Genomic DNA, 18,428 nt, shown 5'->3' with positions numbered 1-18,428 from the left:
ATCTTTTCTCCCCACTCACTTCCATCCTATATACAGAGCTGCATTTTTTATTTTTTTTTTTTGAGTACCTGTATCATCCATTACAATGTTCCTATCTGGGTGCGATGCCAAAGATAGACCATCTACGAGGTCTTAAGCACTATTAAGTAACCAATAAAAGACTTTGCGTGCAGGTGGTTCCAAAGGCTCAAAGTCTCAGTTGAGTGCGATCTGTCCTCAGAGAAGACATTTGCTTTTTCCCTGCCAAATGCCGAATACTCGTCATGCAGATTAATTATGAATCTGTTACTTTTGTTACTATGTTGCACATCCAATCCTGTTTTCTATCATTGGTTCCCATGAAATATCATGAATATTATATTTCTTCCTCCTGTTTTTTTTTTTTTTTTTCCTTTTTCTTTTTTTTCTTTTTTGTCAGAAAGCGTTTCACCTTTGATGCCTTCATACTGGGTCTTATCCCAGAGACTTCAAAGGGACCTAAGGGAGTACATTCAGGATCAACAAAGTTGTTCGCTTATTTGGGATGTGATGCACTGTGTCTATCTTGGATGCCTTTACGCATACTACTACTCTTAGTTTTGGGCTGATGTGGTTGATGGAATGAAGGAAGAAATCCCATAGGACTTGTCACTAGGCACAGATGGATTTTGATAGGAACCTCACACTGTTTTCAAGGAAAGGAAGAATGAAAAACCTACATCAGGGAAAGGAAGCATAAAAATTGAGCCATTAAACCATAACAGAGTATCATGAATTTACTTTGATCCAGGAAATATATAGATGTAATGTCCCAGAGTTCATGCCAATAGTGAGATTTTAGGCTTTGTTGGCATCAGAAAAGGAATATTGTGAATTGTATGGGGGAATTAAAATGAGGCAACAACAGCATCAACAAATAGATCATGGGGAATAATCCTTCCATGATTGTGAGGGGGATGGATAAGCCATCACCTTAGTTGACCTTTCTCACCTGTAACTCTCACATGGATATGACACTTTGAAGTGCTGAGAATCCTTAATACCCATTGAAGTCTGTGATATCTGAAGGCATGGATCACTCTTCAGCCAATGATATTACTTCTGTAGGTCTGGAGCATCCCTCTCTGTTTTCTCTGCCTTCGACACAGCATGCTTCCCTGTGTGTTCCAGCACTCCACGTATCTTGCTTGCCTCACTTTATGCTTCACAGATGCTACATTAAATCTATCTGTGGATGCTTAGAAGATGCTATGGAAATGTATTGCTTGCCTTCAGCAATAGCAACGGTCGGCCAGTTGCATTGCTCCCTTAGCCCATCAGCTCTAGTGCTGTAGTGCTTGTGTTTGCTGGACTGTTCCTTCTGAGTGTATGGAGGTGAACACATGTTCTGTATTAATCTTCATTTCAATGAAGTTGTTTTAGTTCATGCTTTATTGCGGAGCTTTGTAATAATGCATCTGTAATGGCAGCCCTTGGGGCAGCAGTCACATGTGGCAGACTGAGTGCCTGAACTGCTCCTGAGAATGACTCCAATCATACAGAATGAGGCGCTCCCTGGTGCACCATCTGAATTTATAATACCAATTTATATAGTGCCCTAAAGCAAGCTTTGTATTTGGTCTGGGACATAGGGGCCAGGCTAGAGAAGGGGAACTGCTCTCTATTTTGTACTGTCCCTTTTTCAAATGCAAGCATTTGTCTAGCTTTCCAACCTGCCTTTTTTAAAGCCCTGGCTGAGTCCAGCAAATACATTGGCTGAGTTGGTGTGCAGAATCTGTAACTGGACTGGACAGACCTGCTGCCACTCTCATGGCCTTAGTCAGAGCCATGATGCTCAAAGGGGTATTGTGTAAGGGGCCACAGTCCTGCAAGCAGTGCCTAGACTGGCACTGTTGGCTCACTGCCCTCATGCTTTTGTGGCTGGGATTCAGTGCTAGCCTAACCTTCTCTGAGGTTGGGATCCAGGCCACTTAGGATTCAGCTTCAAAACTTGCCATGGAGAACTCTATGGAAAGATGATATGTACTGCATTTATTGGCTTGTTAGATGACTTTGATTATGTTAGAAAATTCCCATTTTCGGTGTTTCAGAGCATCATAGAGAGAATTCCTCTCCTCAGCCCACTTTTAACAGAGTCCTGTTTGGGGTTCCTAATCTCATTTTAAATCTAGTTATAGATTCATGTAAAAAAAGAAAAAAGTTAATTGTCATCTGTGAGGATCCACTGATGGTGTTGTCCTGTGTTAATATTTTTATTCCATCTGTGCTTCTTGGCTGAGGAGGGTTTCTGTCTTAGGCGCAGCAGACCACAAATAAGTGTTTGAAGTGAGAAGAATGAACACAGAACTAGATGCAAAACCTGAAAAATGGCTGTTTCCTACCTCGTTTTGGAGTATCATTGAATGGTTCAGCAGGAAGTATCCCTATCTTGTACCACTGATACTCAGCAATTGAGATTTCTGTACTTCAGTGTCATTGAAGAGATCAAGGGAAATGTGTAAACTGTACTTAATCTTGCTTGAGGAATTACTGGAGCTCTTCAAGGAATAGCTTTTAGTACTCGTCCATACTCCTTTCCACATTTTCTGTTTTTACCTAAATGCACTGATGAACAAGTAGGTGGGATATAGTATTTGTTGCTAGGGAAGCATAGTGATGTCATCAGATCATTTTCACAACCCCATCTGAGCATTCAGAGACAAGTAAGGGAGTTAAGTGGAGACACCAGTAGACACTAAGGATTTGCTGGGTCTTGCAGCAGCTGATGACATTGCAGAAACTGGACTGATCCCACTGAGTTAGAAGACTTATCAAATAAGAAAGGATGGAGTTCAAAAAGGTGGAAATAGTCATTGGAAGGTTTATGGGTTAACTCAGCTGTGCCTTTATTTTTGACCATTTCACTGGACGTTACCTGATGGATAGCACAAAGCGGAGTTAGTTAATTCCACTTTTTTTTGAGTGAAGGCTTATAAGGCTTTATAAGCGATTGTCTTCCTTTTGAGCCAACACTAGGGCAGGGTCATAGTATTGGGACTGTTGACAATATGAAAGATGGGAATGGAAGTTTTTCTGTTGAGTGGATGTGATGGGAAGTATATGTCTTAGAAGTATAGATATACACACATAATACCCAGTAGTGGAGGTCATAAAAACCAATGTAACAACCATCACATTTTAGATACATACTTTAGTTGAAAAGTGCGTATAGTTTTATTTTTTCTTTTCTTGCAAACTCATGTGCAGGAATCATCAGTTGTCATTGTGTTTACCTATTCTTAAGTACATGTAAACAAGGTGCTCTTCTGCAATGTCACTTAAAGATAATGGGAAACTATATATATAATACTTCAAGAAGGACTTCACCCTCCTCCCCCCCTTCAATTACATTAGTGTGTGTAATGATACATACTTTCTTTCCCGACACAACTTGATCTGATTGTGCTCCTGTGGTATTTACACACTGGCCACGCTTAAGTCCCTTTAGACATTTTAACTCCAGTAATAATATTCTCATCTGAATTTGTTCATCCTTACATGTGAGTACATGAGTTGCATTTTTTTGGCACATGCTTTCTCATTCATGCACTGCTACATATGCAATAGTGTAGCTGTATACTTTCTGTTCCCTGTACAACATGCTGAACAAGGAAGTGCTCAGCAAATAAGTCTACGCAGGAAGCTTATCTGTAGCTATTTAATAAGTGCAACTGAACATGCTGGGTGGAGTAGGGAAAAGGCAGTGAATTAAGAATAAGCAGATGCATCCTGCAAGGGGCCAAAATAATTTTGGAGGTTGCACCTCCTGCTGGAGGGAAAAATGAGGTTTGTAGGAGAAGAGCTTAGAACTGCCCCTCCAAAATGATGGTAAAGTGAGTTCTGACCAGATGCTGTCATCATTACTCTTTTCCCATCTGTTTTTGCTTATTATTGTAATGACTTTTGCTCTCTCAAGTAGGATAAGGTCACAAGTGAGATAAGATCAGCTTTTTTTTGGCACAACCAGGATGATCTGATTGCAGTTTGGACTGTAGCTTCTAAATTCACCTTGGGCATTAACTTCTGGGCAAAGAGACACTGAAAGTGCTAATGTGGCCAAAAAAAAAAAAAAAAAAAAAAAAAAAAAAAAGAGGAGCCATAGATAAAGAATAAAGAATATTCTTGCCCTGTTGCACAGACTGCTTTGCTACTCTTTCCATGGTAAATTCCCCTTGAATCTCACTTCCACTAAAAGTACCACATATGTGCTTGAAATCAATGATTTTGTGGATTCTGTTCAGAGAAACAGAGGAAAAACTCCAGATAATTACATTAAATGGAACAATATTGCAGTGCAACCTCTCTTTCCCGTGCCTCAGTGCCCTACCCAGAGCATTTGTTTACATGGGATCACCTAGATTTTAGTGTTGCATCATTTGGATATCCTGCCATGGCAAGTAATGCCTCTAACTTCTGCCTGTTCACTCTGCCAGGGCTCATTTCAAACTCTGATTTCTCTATCATCACCCTTCCTTGTAGGGCAGAGGGGGAATCAGGAAATGATGATAACGGCACATGTAGGTTACACTGCTCTAAGGAGCTTCTGTGAACCAACTTGTTCCTCTTGAGAGGTGTGAGTGAATGCTGTCTCATGGATACTAAAGCCACTGTCCTGAGTTACCAGCCTCCAGATCTCAGAGAAACACAAGTGTATCAAAGCTAAACAGTTTGACTGTGCAATTTCTTGATAAGTGCCCCAAATTAATGGCACCATTATGGCTGTCTCTGTCAATACATGAGATTGGTGAAAAGTGTGCTTTCTAAAGGAAGAAAGCAAGAGATGATGAATGACTGCCTATGCTTGGGTATGCTTACCTTTGCCTCTTTTGGCCAGTGGTGGGAGCAGTGTCAGAGGTGTGCCAGGTGCCTGTGACCAGGTGTATAAATCTGTGCCAATCTCCACAGAAAGGAATCTTGCTGTCTTCTTGATGAAGAGACCAGAAAAAGGTTAGTGTGTCTACTGATCATCTACAGGGACATGCAGTAGCGTGAAATTGTCAGATACTGGTGGTGTACGTTAGGGAGAGAAGAAACATTAGAGACTGCTGCTGGAAAGCTCGCTGTCCTGATGCTTTTTTTCTCTCAATATGACTTGTTTGCAAACTGCAGAGCTAGACTAGAAATGGGAGAGAAAGGATTAGAAGAACTAGAAATATCCACTCCCTTGTAGAGCAATGGGAGCCTTGTGGTCTGAGTGTGGAATTTCTTGCGCTGCACTGCTTTTCTCTCACCTCTGTTTTGTTCTGCACTCCAGCAAAAGGAAGCAGCCTTGATCTTCCCTGAGCTCTTAATATTTTCCCACTACTCTACCTATTTTTAAAATGACGGCTGCTATTTTGGTACCTAACTGTAACAATTATTCAGAAGTAGAGGCCTATGTGTCCGAGTTATGCACAGTAAGACTTTTTCAAAGCAGTTGTTACCTTCCTTGGTTCATATACAGCACTTTGAATAGCTCCTCTGAAGCCTCTTTTCTCCCTTTTTGATTTATAAGTGCTTTCTCTCCATGGGGGTCCAGAATTTTCTAGTTGAAAAAGTAGGAAGTAGATGAAAACTAGTTTACCTAACTCAAATACGCTCAGGCTTAAACTTTCTTGACTAAACTGTTTATGAGTCACAATTGCTTGTTTTTTGTTTTTTGGTTTTTTTTTTCTCTTTGGATATGAGCTATTCACTCTCCACAAAACTGAGGAGGTTTAATTTAAGGCTGAAAGTGGAGTCTGTGCTGTCTGATGTTGATTTTTGCATGTCAGACTTTGTGATAGGTGGCCAGACCATCATCTGATGCAGGGACACGCGTGGTCTTAGAAGACTTTGGAGAGTAAAAGGCCAGAGGTGGTGCAGTCTCGGATGACTGCCTCATCAAATCATTACTTTGATAAATCATAAGCTACAGAATGCGGGATTGCTGGAGTTATCAGCAGGGGCAGAGAGGTACAGAAGCCAGATTTTATTGCCAGTTGTGCGTTTTAAATCTGGAGTTAACTCTTGAAGTAAATAAGGCAATACCTGATTTTCTTCACAGTAATTGAGACTAGGATCTAATCTCATGCCCTGAGGAGGGATTGATGATTCTCACTGTGATGCTGTCCATTTAAAACAGGAAACCAACAATAACCTGCATTGGTGCAGACATAACGGGATAAATTCTTGCTCTAGGGATCCTGATTTTGAGTCTGGAAGGTGCCTTTCTGCTGGGCTGTTGCCGCTTCCCTGAAATAGGTCCCCATTAGCCTCTCTGTGCATGTATCTGAATTTATTAGGAGCTGTGGAGGACTGTGTTTTCTAGAGGAGCTTCTCTGGGGACTCCTAATGCTACTTGAAAGCGTGATTTTTAGTGTTTCTGCATTGCTATTGCACACCTCAGGCACTGCTTCATTTCAATAGTGGACAAAGTGATGCATACCTTTGTATAAAATAATTACTTATTATTTACCAAGTGCTGTGAGTAGGCTCTCTGCTATTCAAAGTATTGAAAAGGGCAAAAACCTTTATGTAGTGATGTGAAAGAGAAAGAAAGACAACCAGCTTTGCAGCCTGCACTACAGGCAAATGTAATTCCTAGTGTCTGGCTTTGCACGACGAGCATCCTTCACAAACATTACAAAGTCCCGGGGGCTTGAGAGAAGGGCCCAAAGGCTGGGTCTTTTTTTGACTTACGCATGCTCATTGTATGCCTAGTGTTCCCACGTGCTTCTTTTAGATGGACTTTCAGTGCGATAATGCACTCGGAAACTTCCCAGAGATGCTCCCTACAGAAGGTACTCCGAATGAGTTTGTTTACTGTGCCAAGTGTTAATGATGAAACAGCCATCAACTGATATATGTACACTTTGAGTAATTCTGACCCTTGTGCCGTTCGTGGTATCAGGCGGTGCCCTTTTCTCTGCTTTAGCAGTGGATGAATGGGTAAAGAGTTTGAGAAAGTTAATAGGGTAATTTGGGGGCCGGTTAAATGAACTGGGTACGCGGCACTGCATAAACGAGTATGAAATATCAAGTAACTTTGGAATAACTCCGAGCTGGAAGAAAAATCTTTAAGGGATGAACTTTAAGGATTCTAGGGGCTATGACGGAAGTGGTGTGCCTTACCTCCTGCCCCGGGACGGCTCCGTGCGTGCCGGCGAACAGGTTGCGTTCCCCCACCGGGGCCGGGGGACTGAAATCCCCCACCGTCTTCGGCGCGGGAGTGGCGGCGCCGAAGCGCAGGGACCGCGGAGGTGGGTCGGGCAGCCCCGTCCCGGAGGAGGCGTCCGCGCTGCCACGGGACGCGCAAGAAGCGGCGGCTTCTGCCGGAGCCGTGCCGGGGCGCGGACCCGCGGTCTCTTTAAAAGCCGGGGCCGGGCGGGGCTGGACGGGCGCGGCGGCAGGGGGCGGCGGCGGCGTGCGCGGGGCTCGGGCTGCTCCGGCACCGCGGCGCGCTCAGCCCTGCGCAGCTCCGCCCGCGGCCGCCCGCGGTTCGCACGTCTCCGCTCGGCTCGGCTCGGCTCTGCGCGGCCAGCCCAGCCCAGCCTCCCCGTGACCCCCCGAGCCTCCGCGCCTGGGGCCACGCTGGAGCCCCCTGCCCCGCAGCGGAGGCGAGTCGCGACTTGGCGCGGCGGCCGGCGGCCGCCCGGCTGCGGAGGTGAGAGGGGGCGGGGGGCGTCTCGGCTCGGCACAGCGGGCGCTGCCCGGCCGGCAGCTCTACGGGCGGGTTCCCGCTGTACCCCTAAGAGAAGTGCCGGGGAGCGGCTTTTTCCTTCCCGGCCGCCCCGGCGGAGCTGGGCGCTGCCTGGCTACCCCGGCCCCGGGACGCTCCGGCCCCAGCTGCCCTCCCCGACTTTTTGGGTGACCGCTCTTCTCGCGGCGGGGCTCTTCGGAGTGAAAAACTGGGGGGGCCTCGTGAAAAAGAAGGCGGCACTACGCTGAATTACGGCAGCGAGACGCTTAGAGAGAGCCTCTTGCTTGACTAAAGCTTAAGGATTTCTTTTCCGAAAAATTATTAATGAGGAATGAAGAGAGGCTGAAGACGAAAGTTTTATTTTTTTTGTGCTTTAATATTTTTTTCCTCCTCCAAGTCTTCGGATCTATTACAGTAGCGCCTTTCCTCCCCGCCTTCCATTTGTTTGTATTAATGATTTAGTAGCCGTCTTGCCTGAAAACTTCCACCGTGAGCTGCTGCTGTAGGTTTTCAGGCAGTGAGTGACCTTAAAGGTTGGTTCAATGCTTTCTTCGTGCGAGATGTATGTGGAATACCCACTTTTTTTCTTTTTTTTTTTTCTTTATTTTTTTTTTCCCTGTCAAAAAAATAAAAATAAAAATCACCTGCTTTATAATTTAAAAGAGGACATCGTGCAGTCAGGGAGTGATGTAATTCTCCTACCTAAGGGCACTGACTCTGGTGCTTTGCAGGTGACTTGCCTTTTGCTTACTCTTTAAATTTATTTTAATTGCAGTCCTTTGTAGCTAGGAAATAACGTATTTAAGCAGGTCTCTCCGAGGATGCTTTTTGTAAAAAACAAATCTTTCAAGCAAACAAACAAAAAAAATCTCATTTTTCCCCCCATCTCAAAGAAAACAATAAAAAAGATGAGGTGTGAGATCAGTGGCAGAAAAACCAAAGCACCGGGGAGGAGAAACCCGGGCTAAAATCACTAAATTGTTTTTAAAAAGGATACTTTGAACCTCTGCTTTTTCAAGCTCTTTCTACCTTTCCGTGGTCAAACAGTTCAACGCTTCATTGAAGCTAGTTTTGAAAAATTATTTCTTTTTTCTAAACATCAATTGTCCCTCCTGTATTTTTTCCTGCACGCAATTGTTCTGTGGTGAGCACACAGCCCTCCCAAAGCGGTGAGCATTGATGCGGCCGCTCACCACTCTCTGCTGATGGCATTTTTTGAGGGGCTGCTTTCGAGGGGGCAAACTCTTACCTAAAGCTGCGAAAAGTCTGAGAGAGATTTTGGGTAGGTGGGGGAAAAATTTGTCCTAAAGGGTTTTGTTTGCCGGGGCGACACAGTTGGTTATTTATCGTAGCGTGAGCCGGGAGGGTGTTACGTTTGTTGTTGGTTTAAGTTAAAATGGTCATTGGTGTTAAGTTGGGCAAGTTTATCTGAGGGTGAATCTTGTTTTGGGGGAAGGACGTCGCAGAGCTTATTGCTGTTGGTTTTGGACCGGGCGTGCTTTTATCCATTGAGCAAACTTGACTATTGTAGAGCTCATTTTCCATTTTTCTATCGGTTTCTTTTTCGGTCTTTGTCAGCTTCCTAAACATTTGTCTCTCTCTCTAAGAAAGTGTCTGGTTTTCGGGAGCAGGGCGTAGTAGATGGAGATGTTGGATATTTGGGGATAGCGGGAGCAACAGGACTGTGTAAATTTATTTAAAAAAAAATATACAGAAAAATAAAAAGGAAAGAGAAAAAGAAGTTAGGAGGTGAGGATTCTCTTTCTGGAGCATTCGGGCACCTTCCGGTGGGGTATGTCTCTGCCTTTTAATTATTTATTTCACTTTCGTCCTTTAGAAAATGAAGTAGAGTGAAACTAAAATGAAATGAAATAAAATGAGAGCAAGCATTGAGAAATAGATAAATAAATAAGCGAAGATAAGGGGCTGAAAGCCCAACGCTTGCTTTCATCGTCCTGGTGGGAACGGCTTCTCGATAGATGCGATATCTGCCGATATCAGCCCCGTTCCATGGCTGTAGCCTGGCCTCATTTTACGCTGCCTTTCCACTGAACATGTTGACGTGCTGCTGCTTATATAAGGGGAAGAACAAATTCAAGCGGATTAGTGCTTAGGATTTTGAGATCGGCTCCCCAGATCGCGTTGTGGGTTTTATTTTCCTTTCCTTGGGGGAGCCGATGGGGAAGGCTGGAGAAAGATGGGAGGGGGAGAAATCGGGATATGCGGTTGGGAGAAGATGGGGGTGATGCGGGGAGCAGCCTACTCACATAATGTCTGCGTTGCGTCCCTTTTTCTTTCTTTTTATAAAACCCATTATCTCTAAAAACACATTATTCTTCAGCCCAGTCTAAAAAAAAAATAGTGGGAGGGGTTATGATAGCGAGGGGGTTTGGTATAGGAGTCATTAGACCCACTGCTGCAAAACCAAGATACAGAAATCCATCTGCACCAACATTTCGGGGGGAGGGAGGGCATAGAGAGGGGGAAGGGATGGATTGTCTATCTTGGATTAGCGAAGTGGAGCTTTGTATTCTTCATTTTCCTCCCCATTTTCTGCCATTTCCCTCCATCCCCCCATCCGCACGCCCGCTTTCCTCCTCCCAGCCCCCACCCCTCTGAAGGTTTCTTGTCCCTTGACGAGAAAATTCTGTGTTACATCCTGATGGCTCTGCGGTGGTTTTTAGTGCATCACAACAGTGGCACAATGACCTTTGCTTCATGCCACGCAGATTTGGGAGACCGGCAGGTCTGTGACCACAGCTCGGGCGCACGTGCACACACTCAGGTGCCTGTGGTCACGTACCTAGGATGGGCCGTGATTTAATCCTGATTTTTTGCGTGCATGCCTTTGTGTGTGCGTGTGTATGGCTGATAAACATTGGCAGAGCGTTGGGAGCACATTAAATGCCAAAGGCACGTCCATCCATTCCGCCTGCCCATCTCGCCGCTCTCTTTTCCAGGACATTGTGTCACACATCATGAGATTTTGTGCCGGGGAGGGGTGTGCCTTGTGTGGATGGAAGGGACCCGGGGCTTAGAGGCAGCACGTATGTACTGGGGAGGGAGGGAGAGATGGGGGAGAATGGACCTGACGATGCTAATAACATTATTTTGGTCAAATGAACGTCTGGTGATAATGATTCAGTGTAACCATCCGTGAAATACATGCTTGCGACACACTGGAATAAAGGTTACTCCAGGGAGCTCTAGCAGAGCCAGGCATGCTCGGGGGAGTGAGCTGTCCCCTTGACGGGGGGAACAAAATTCATAGGCACCCCTGGCCCCCTCCCTTCCCACCGCCTCCTCACGTGTCCGAGCTGGAGGGCATTGCGATGGAAAGAGGGGGAGGAACCAGCAACAAACAAAGCCTCCTGCCTTGTCCTCCCATGCCAGCCTCCCTTGTCCTCCTTGAGCTTGTCCGTGCCGTTGATCCAGACGATACAGGAACATCGCCATTTCTGTGCAGTCCCTGATGGAGAGTGGTGAATTGAAAGAAGGGGAAGCTGCTTATGTTTCTGTTATAGGATGTACAGGAGGGACATGGCTTTTTAGGTATGCATGGAAGAAAGGAAAAGGGTAGGAAGAAGAAAGGAAGACAGTAATCCCTTTTTTCCTCCTTCCTTTCCTTCCTTTCCCCCAGCAGGAGCAAGAAGAAGGTCCCAGCAAACCTCGGATGTATAGGCTGGGGAGTGAGGCTTGCAGACCTGCTTGGCACCTTCCTCCTCAGGTGTGGAGACCTTCCCCACTGGGTTGTGGTCTGCCTGCAAGCTCGGCAGAGGGTGGCCACAGGAGGAAGGCTCTCAGTGCTCTGCTCGTCACTGCTTCTCATTTCCTGCATGTGGCTGTGCTTGCTCACAGGTCTTCGCCTTTCTGGATCTTTCCACTTCGTGGAGCAATAGCAAAAACCCAACAACTAGGTCTATCCAGGGCTATTGTTTGCCTTCTGCTTTAATCCTTTCTGTCTGACCTTCGGGTGTAATGGTAAGCCAGGGTCAGGACAGTGGGGTAGGGTGTGCCTGTTACTGCTGTTGTGGTGGGTAACACCAAAGAGATGGCATATTCTGCCACTTCCCCCTCAGCTGCCTAGCCTCAACAGGAGCTGCTTTTGGTCTCACCATGCCCTGCTCTTTCCTCAGCTGCTTCAGAATCCTTGTTGTGGTGCCCATGTGCTTTGGGGTGAGCATGGCTCCAGTAGGAAGGTGATGCAGTGGCTGGCTGAACAGCACCCACCTGGGATTGCCACCTTGCTATTCCGTTGGGCAAAGGTGGGCCCTGGTCTTATGGTTCCTCTGTTTCCCACTGACTCAGGTATTTACTATTTGTTAGCAGGGAAGATTGGAAAAAAACATTACAGTAGGTGAATCTCAAGGACTCCAAAGTGAGGTTTGTCTACTGTGTTTCTCTGTCAGTCCTTGAGCTTGCATAGCTGGTGGTGCAGGGTGAACTTCACTTAGTGGTGGAATTAACTCCTGATCCTGAGTGGTTTGCACCCTAGAGATGAGAGAAGAATTCAAGTCTAGCAGAGCACTGAGAGGGTGAGCAGTGGTGCCAGAGGTAATTTGTAGTGGTAGTAATAGTGGATTTTAATACCTAAGTTTCTGAGCAAAAAGGAAATGGGTATGAGACTTCCTTACTTTTCTCCCCTTTTGAGCCAGTTATCAGGGCATCGGACAACTCGTCCTCTCTCCGCGTTAGGGCTGGATTCAAAGTGTCACCCTAGAGGACACCTTAAAATACACAAGGTCTGGCTCTTGTCTAGCACATTCCTGGGAAGGAAAATGCAATCATTTTCTTGGTGTGGCAGTAGTGGTATTTCAGTGGATCTACTGAATTTCTTGCTTTTGTGTTCTGCAACTTCATCCAATGTTCCAGTTTGTCTAAAGAGAAGCAGCTTGTATTTTACTCCCTTGGTAAGTTTTCCTTTGTCTTCTCCTCTCTTATAGCACATTCTGGATATGCAGGGGATGTGCTGTATCAGGAATGAGGACGCATAGTCATATGGCCAAGAACAAAATGACTGAGCCTGGAACTTTGTGATGACCAAAACCAGGATAGGTTATGATCTCTAACAGTGATTCAATAGACATGCCCCTGCTCCCAGCAGCACAGCACGATGAGGAGATAGGTTTTATTTTGTGACTGTTGCCAATGTAGCTGGAGCCAGAAGTTATCCAAATTTTGGTTAGACTTTGGAAACTTTTATCAGCTGTCTTTCTCCTCCATCTTTCTCTTCTAGTTAATAGCAGAATCTGTCAATCTAGCAAAGTCAGCTCTTAATTCATACAGCAAATGGAGAGGAGACTATTTAGCATTTTTGAAACCAAGATGCTAGTAGGACTGTTGCATTCTTGAAACCAGCACACTATATAATCTTGAGACAGGTGATTTGCTTTTTCTTTTCTCTGGTTCCTCCTTGCATAGACATAAACTGAGACAATTTAAATGTATAAAGGACTTGGAGCATCAAAGATGATGTTTTGAACTCTCGCCATTGATCCAATCAGCCAGAACAAGACAGGACTGTAGAAAGACAGCATAGTAAAGTTTTCCCATTTCCCTTGTTGTGGACAGAGGAATGGCATCTTTAGCGATCTGTATTTGTACCAGTTTGTAGTATTTGGCAAGGAAAAGTCATAAATTTGAGCTTGGCTAACCTGGGTATGGTTTTACTGAAGTCTATTAGAAATTAAATGTGATATCTTCTTAGCATTATGCCTGAGAAGTTGGGCTGTTGAACTCCTAGTGGGGAAATTTCAGTGGTACTGGAAGATCCTGGGTTCTTTCTTAAGGGAAGGTGGAGATGCAGTGCCTCTTGTCATTCACAGAAAAACGCTCAGTATAAGTTCTGTGGACAGCAGCTGGAAAAAGCACACCATGCAGCCAGCTTGGCAGAGCCCTCTGTCTGGGCTAAAGCATGCAGCCTCTTGGGACCCCAGTTGCTGCAGGCACTGCACCAAGGCTTTGCAGAGGGTGCTGGAGGTGTGCCTGCAGCTAGCAGGAACTCGGCTCTGTCTGAAATGTAGCCCCTTATCACAGAGGGAGTTAGCCCTTCATCTGCCTTACGTTGCTGATTCTCAAAGCTTTCCCCTTATCTCTCACATCCCTGTGCCCAAGTTCTCTCCCAGGCATGTTCCCCCACCTATTTCTTGTCTGCTGGCAGAAAGAGTGATCTGGGGTGATGGGAAGGGAATATCAGGGATGAGGGGGCATCTGTCAGCATACCTGTCATCTCTCAGCAGTGTGCTTAGCTCCTGTCCTCTCCAGATTCCTTTCCTTTGCCCTTGATGGTAAGGGATGGCTTATTTTGAACACAATCTGCCTGTGTCATTCCTGGCCCTGCCGCTTGTCATCCATCACATCACAGGAGCTAATTAACACTAGAAGCTTTGGATCCTGGGAATGGCAGTGCTGGGATAGTAGACTCTTTCAAAGATCCCGATGTCTCTTTTATAACTAGGGCAGGGCAGCCCTGGAGTTCATTGGTACTCTTATGTCTTGCCTGCTGTACCAACCCTGTCATGAGGGTGACTGGGTGCTCAGCAGGAAGAGTGCCCAGAGACTGCCAGGCAAATGCCCTTGACAATGCTGCAGCATCCCCTACATCCAAGTACCTCCCAGCAGCCGGATGAGAGCCAAAGAATGGGCTAGAATAATAATTGATGAAGCTGGGAGGAGGTGTGGGGGGGAGGCTTGATGTAAATCTCTTGAAGCTGCCAGTAGTCTTTCTGTTGCCTTTGGGTACATGTAACTGTGTAGTCCAAGAATCTGTTGGTGAATTTGACCCTGAGAGCTCATGGCAAAGCTTACTGTCCCACATCAACTGCACATCTCTTCCTATTGCTGTGATTAGTGAGGGGAAGGCATCAGGGGAATCCCTGCTCCACCAGGGATGGCAAGGTTAAAGGTGGGGCACTGGCCATAGTGTAAGGCTACCCAGAGTGCACTTGCTGCTCTTTCCATCTACTTTCTGCAATATGAGCCTGTATTTTATGTTATTGTGTACCACCTCTAAGGAGAAGAAGAGTCCCATGGGGATGCAAAGGATCCAAGGAAAAGGATGATGTTTGCTGGCAGCTGAGGGAAGAAGAGCTCTCCAACAGGGTAACTGTTTGATGGGGCTGGCTGCATTTGCAGAGTAGGGAGGTGCTGGCTTCATTTCAGTCTGCTGTTACAGACCCTCATTTTTATTTTATTTTTTTTTTCCCTCCCAATAATGTGTTAATTAAACATTGATTTCAGGAAAAGAAAGGAATCTGCTTGAACTGCAGAAACTAAATGGAGCAAGGAGGAATGGGATCTGGTAAGGGATGTGTGGAAGGACCTTCTGTCAGCTGTCTTTGTGACCAGTCATGGAGGGAAGCAACAGAGGGGATGCAAAAAAACCTGCTCACCTAAAGTTTAGAATCCCTCAAGGAATGTTATCACTCAAGAAGCTTTGTGATCAGTTTGACACTCTTTTGTTTTTCTACTCTTGTAGTTACTGTTGTATCCCTTGGTGAATTAAGCTGTGGTGCAAGTTAAAGGACCAGTCCTACTGGTGTGATTGCTCTCCTTACTTCCAGATATATAGTAGCTCAACTGACCTTCACTTGTTGCATGTACATAAATCAGTTACTGAATACAGGTATAAAATTGCGATGTGCATATTTAACATTTTCTCTTCTGGTCTTCAGAACAACGGAAGGTGAGACAAAATTATGATATCTCCCTCCTTTACTTGACTGAACTCTCTTCTGTTTAGTCTGGAAGACATAATGGATGGACATGCTGCTGCACTCCTTACCTTTTCCCTTGTGCTAGGGTGTTGTAAGGAAGATGAGTCCTTGCTTTAGTTTGAGATCATATCTGGAATAAATCTTTCAGCTGATGTGATCAGTACATTCGTATGGCATTAAACAATTTGATTTGAATTATTTTGACCAGCGGGCTTTCTGTCTTTAGCAGTTCTGGGTGGGAAATAATGGAAAGGAGGGAATAACCTGTCTGACCTTTCTAAGCATATCAGAAGTCTGAATTAAAGTGTTCTTGCAAAGATCTTTATCAGTTTATGCAATAATCAAAATGGCAGAATTGCCCTAAGAAGGAATTGTTGTTGGCTGCTGAATTTCCTTCTGTACCATTCCTCAATATCAGACTACAGGAGTTTCCTTTGTAAAATGAGGAACAGACTTAAGCTACAGAGAAGCTATTTTTCAGGAAGATATTTGACTTGTTGATGACTGGTGAAACCCAAAGAATGGTGGAAGTTGGAAAAGATCTCTGGAGGTTATCTTGTCCAGTGCCACTGCTCAAACAGGGTCGCCTAGAGCAGATGACCATGGCTAGATGGCTTTTGAATATCTTCAAGGAGGGAGAAAGCACAAATGCTCTTAGCAGCTTTTTCCTGTGTTCAGCTAACCATACAGTAATGGAGTTTCATTACATTCAGACAGAACCTCTTGTGTTCCAGTTTGTACCTATTGGCTCTTGTTCTATTCCTGGGCACTACTGAAAAAAACTTTAGGGCATGGAAAAGGGGAATGTAGGAATTCTGTGGTGGGATTTGCCTTCTTAAAGAACTCCATATGCTTGTGTTGAAGCTCCAGAATAAAAATCTGCTGGTTTGTCTGGCTAGCTCATGCAGTGCTTTGAAAGAGGGCTTGATTCAACAGAATTTCAGGCAGATACATTTAGAATACCAGCTTCATCTCTGGGAGCCAGAGGGCTTCGTGGGAAAACACAGGGAAACAAATTGATCCCCCATGTATTTTCATACAAGTCATTAATCAAATACATATTTGACAGTGTATCTAACAACAGTGGACCGCAATTCATATGTATATATATATATACTTAGATATCTCCTTTGTCCTTCTTGTTGGTTGATATGACCTAGTTAATACACTGATACATTGCTAGAAGCTCTGTTTGGTTCCCACTTGGGTCAGAGTGATGTGGTGCTTGGGATATTGCAGTCCTTTTCTGACAGTGGATTATAATTCTATTGAATAAATGCATTTTATAAGGCTTCATTGAGCTGCTGTTTGCTTAATAAGACCATGGTGTATCGCATAGAAATGCAGAGTGAAAAGGGAGTGACAAATTGATAAGCTTTTTATAAGACAATAACTCTCTTAATTACTCCTTTAAGAAGTTTGTGTGAATAAGTTCTTCCTCGCTCCCTGTTTACCCATGTGTAACACAAAGCAGGAAGTTGATCTTGGCACAGCATTGACTTTATACCTGATAAACTGGAAAATGGTCTGAATTCAGCAAGAAGAAATACATTGAAGACAAACGAAAAGTACTGTGTTGGGAAGGTGAAATCAAATGCCTACATGCAAAATGGGGAATAACAAGCCAGGCAACGGTACTGCAGAAAAGGATCTGGGAGGCACTACAGTGAGTCAGAGACAGAATGTGAGTCAACAGTGTGGTGACACTGCAAAAAAGCAAATCTCATTTCAGGGTATATTTAACAGAAATGTCACGTGTAGCACACAGGCGGTAGTTTTTCTACTCTAGCAGCCACAGCTGAAGCGACAGCCAAGCACTGTGTCCAGCATGAGCAGCAAACCCAGAAATGGTGGAAGGAGATGAGAAGGTGCCCAGAGCAGCGAGTGTCACCTGTGAGAAGAAGATCCCAGAACTCAGTTGGTTTAGTCTACAGATGAGAAGATTGACAAAGGGATATGATTTAGCAGAGGTTTGTTGTTGTGGTATTGTTTTGTGGTTGTTTTTTAAGAGATAGGCTACTGGTTAGGCTGCGGTTGGACTTGATGATCTTCAAGGTCTTTTCCAACCTGAGTAATTCTATGATTCTATGATTCTAAAGGACATGAAAAGTCTACCAGTATTTGAAAGCTTGCTTTAAAAGAGACAGTGACTAATTGTTCTCTGTGTCAAATGGGGATGGGATGAGAGTAATCAGCTTAAATTGTGACATGGAAGATGTGGAGATGGATACTAAGAAAAGTAAAGTTAAGCATGAAAATAACTTCTGAGAGAGGCTGTGGTGCCTCTGTCACAGGAAGCTTTAAGATCAGGTGAGACATAGAACTGCCAGATTTTATCTCGTTGGTTTTGTTATAATTCCTGTATTCAGGAGAGGAATGGGTTTCCTGAACCCCCAACGTCTGGCTCCAGCTCCTTCTGGCCTCCCTGAAAGGTAGAGTTCTGCCATTGCTTCCTATTATGGTGAGAGTGTTGGGAGGCAGAACCTGGGTGAAACCTTCCCTCTGCAGTGCCCCAGCAGCACCTGCTGTGTCCCTGGCATAATCAGTTTTATGTTGTGTGTCCCAAAAAGGCCTAAGCAAGCTTGTAGCTTTTGGCAGAGTCACATATGCATCCAGCACTTAGGTCCTTCTGTTTCTGTGGATAAAGAGCAGAGGGCTCATGCAGATTTCTATGTTCTCCTAACTAGAAATTGGAGATATTAGAGGTTCTTCCCCCATATATTGATTAACTTGCGCTGCAAAGATTTTGAGAAATAATTTGGAGATGAAAGAGAAGACCTCCACCTCTCTTTTTGCCTGTTAAAATCCACTTCAGGTTTTTAGTGGTTTGTCATTGCTGAAAAATGATTTTTCTGTGCTCTTCCATGAAATGCATTGAACAAAGGCACAGGATTTCCATCTGTGGAATGAACTGTTCTTCCAGTTACTTAAAGCAGAGTAGTGTGCGCTAGGCATTGCAGGGAGGTGTGTTAGATTCTGATGGCTAGAGATAAGGGAGCCTGAAGTCTTGTCCAGTAAAGATGTGGATTTTCAGT

At 44.7% G+C, this 18,428-nt stretch overlaps 1 protein-coding gene across 36 annotated transcripts in view; it reads left to right on the top strand.

Annotated features, from left to right (window-relative positions):
* The first annotated feature begins 7,415 nt into the window (after window positions 1–7,415).
* NRXN3 (neurexin 3) overlaps window positions 7,416–18,428 on the top strand; it is an 898,188-nt gene continuing 887,175 nt past the window's right edge. For 17 of the 36 annotated variants that reach the window (XM_072337910.1, XM_072337882.1, XM_072337878.1 and 14 more), the window contains exon 1: window positions 7,418–7,642. The gene's annotated coding sequence lies outside the window, so the exon portion shown is untranslated. Of the gene's footprint in view, window positions 7,643–18,428 lie in introns of all 36 variants that reach the window. The other 19 variants (XR_011903710.1, XR_011903709.1, XR_011903708.1 and 16 more) reach the window with 3 other exon arrangements.

This window comes from Excalfactoria chinensis, chromosome 5, assembly GCF_039878825.1.
Source record: "Excalfactoria chinensis isolate bCotChi1 chromosome 5, bCotChi1.hap2, whole genome shotgun sequence".
Taxonomy (NCBI): Eukaryota; Metazoa; Chordata; class Aves; order Galliformes; family Phasianidae; genus Excalfactoria; species Excalfactoria chinensis.
The sequence above is the reverse complement of the archived record's forward strand: the minus strand, read 5'-3'. Positions and strand labels throughout refer to the sequence as shown.